Here is a 3,067-nt window from a genome sequence, read left to right as displayed (position 1 = left end):
ATATAAGTATATCTGTTCAATACATATGTATATATATCTAGTCTATGTATATATGCATACTAAAGTACATCGACAAATGGAAACCTAGGACTCAATACAGTTTTAAAGAAAAGACAATTGAACCTTAATATATCGAAGTGTGTGTGAACTTATGTTTTAATAAATTGATGTGTGTGTGTGTGTGTGTGTGTGTATTTTGCTCTTCCTGCTATTAAATATTACAGTAGCTTCCTCATGAGATACTCCCTCACATTAGCAATGTGTACAGAGTGTATGTTTGTTTGCAGATATATTGCGATGCGTTTTATGAAAGTGTGCACGCATACATAGAATACTGATAGAGAAAGAGGGAAAGACAGTAACATGTATCAAGAGAAAAACAGAGAAAGGCTGAAAGAAAGAGACTAGAAATTGTACTGTATGAATGCGGTTCCCTTTATTATTACAAATATATGTAAATATCTGTCCGATTAGTTCGATATTTGACAACATATCTTTTCAATTATCTCATCACTGAGACTTCACGCACACACACACATACTCGTATGTAAATTCATAAGATAAATACATACAACCATAGCTTTGCATTCATACTCGCAAATTGTTCTATATACATGCAAATTGTTCCATATATATATATATATATATATATATATATATATATATATATATATATATATATATATATTCATGTGTGTGTGAGTATGTATGAACACACGCATACATGTATATGCACTTACACGTATATGTACATACGTGTATATTTATATGCATGTATCTATATAAATATATACATTTACATATACATATATGTATATATATATAATATACATACGTACATACATACATACCTACATACATACATACATACACAACAGGGAAATATCTATGAATTAAATGTAAGAAAGCATTTCAAAATGTCACATCCTCCTGTTCGTTTCGGTTGCATTGTGATAAATCTAAAATCAATGAATTAGATAACTGGTAAACTGTGCAACAGCGATGAATTAAAAGTAGAAACAACATCTGTGACTCTGGACAAGCAATATTCGTTAGTTTGTCATCTCAAGGAAATAGAAATAACACTGACAGACCGGTCTTCTCAACCAGGTGGATTCACTAGACTGACTTCCATAAATATATTTACGGCGCATGTGCCCTACCGCCGGATAATTCCGGCATTCTATTATTGAAGCTGGTGTTATTATAATGATCATTGGAACCGAAAGAATAGTAACAACAACAGCAGCAACTGCAACAACAACAACTACATTAGTAATGATAATAATGATAATCTATAGTATAGACACACAGCTAGGAATTTTGAAGTTATGGAGATCAAGTCGATTACAGCCATCCCAGTATTTTATCTTATCGACCCAGTGAGGATGAAATGCGAAGTCGACGCTGGCGGAAATTGAACTCAGAGAGTAAAGTTGGAGAAGAAGCAGCTAAGCATTTGGTCCAACGTGCTATCGATTCTTCCAACTCACCAGTAATAGTAATAATAATAATAATAATAATAATAATAATAATAATAATAATAATAATAATAATAATAATAATAATAATAATAATAATAATAATAATAATAATAATAATAATAGATGGGCTACAGCAAATATTCTGCTCAATACCACAGATTTGCGTGTCAGTTGTTTGACCTTAACCAGTTGAACATGTCCTTTGGTGGCTGACGATATGTGCATCTCTGATCACGAGCAGAAATAGTAGAGGAGCATCATAGCCATGTGTTGAGGGGATTTTTTTCGGGTTTGAATAATTTACTATGGGATACAGGGTTGTTTCAATCATCATCCTTAAACAACCCTTATTCAGGGACCTTTTGAGGAGGATGGGCTACTTGACCTGAAGAAAATTCTAACTGAGCCCCACCTGCAAGGTCATGCGCTGTTTATCTTGATATAATGTCACCATGTCGCGCACATGTGGTTGTGATGCATGTGCCTGATGTAACCTTATCAGACGGGTAGTCATAATGGGTTTACTGGGCTTCGTATATTTTACCCCAGTGTCACAATCCTTTCAGCTATAGGCACAAGGCAAGACTTTTGTGGGGCGGGGATCAGTCGATTATATCGACCCAGTACTCAACTGGTACTTATTTTATCGACCCTGAAAGGATGAAAGGCTAAGTCAACCTCGGCAGAATCAATGGCACAAAGCCAGCAAGTTAGGGTGAGGAGGGTAAGTCGAATTCATCGACGTTCAGTGTTCAACTCGTACTTATTTCATCGACCTCGAAATCGACCTCGAAAGGATAAAAGGCAAAGTCGATCCCGGCGGTATTTGAACACAGAACGTAGAATCGGAAGAAATGCCGCTAAGCATTTTGTCCGGCACGGTAACGATTCTTCCAGCTCACCGATCACTACTACTTTTTCTGTTGTTGCTTTTCCTGCTGCTGTTAGGCTCAATGACAACAATCACGGCAACGAAACAATAATCATATCTGATCCTAGCAGGGGCCAAGAATTTGGAGTAGCTGATAACATCGATTACAATATTTAAGTAGTAGTTCATGTTATCGGTGGAATGAGAGGTAAATTTGACCGCGCCAGAAGATAAAGAGCTGAAAGATATATCACGAGATATTTTGTCCGATTCTATAAGTATTCTACCAATCCACCACCGTTTAAACATTTTGCAGTTGAGGCACAACGCCTGGAATTTCGGAAAGCGGAGCTATTTGATTTATGGATCCTGAAAGAATGAAAGGCAAAGTGGACCTTGTAGTAAGTACCACTCTAATGATTCTGGCAATAATAATAATAATAATAATAATAATAATAATAATAATAATAATAATAATAATAATAATAATAATAATAATAATAATAATAATAATAATAATAATGACAATAATAATAATAATAATAATAATATTAATAATAATAATAATAATAATAATAATAATAAATCATATTATCTCTGGCTGCCCAGTCCTGGCTAAGAAGGAATATATTCACAGACACGACAGAGCTGGGACCTATATACACTGGAAGCTATGCCAACACTATGGAATAACAACAGAAAAAAAGATGGT

Source organism: Octopus bimaculoides, chromosome 6 (assembly GCF_001194135.2).
Source record: "Octopus bimaculoides isolate UCB-OBI-ISO-001 chromosome 6, ASM119413v2, whole genome shotgun sequence".
Classification (NCBI taxonomy): domain Eukaryota; kingdom Metazoa; phylum Mollusca; class Cephalopoda; order Octopoda; family Octopodidae; genus Octopus; species Octopus bimaculoides.
The sequence above is the reverse complement of the archived record's forward strand: the minus strand, read 5'-3'. Positions refer to the sequence as shown.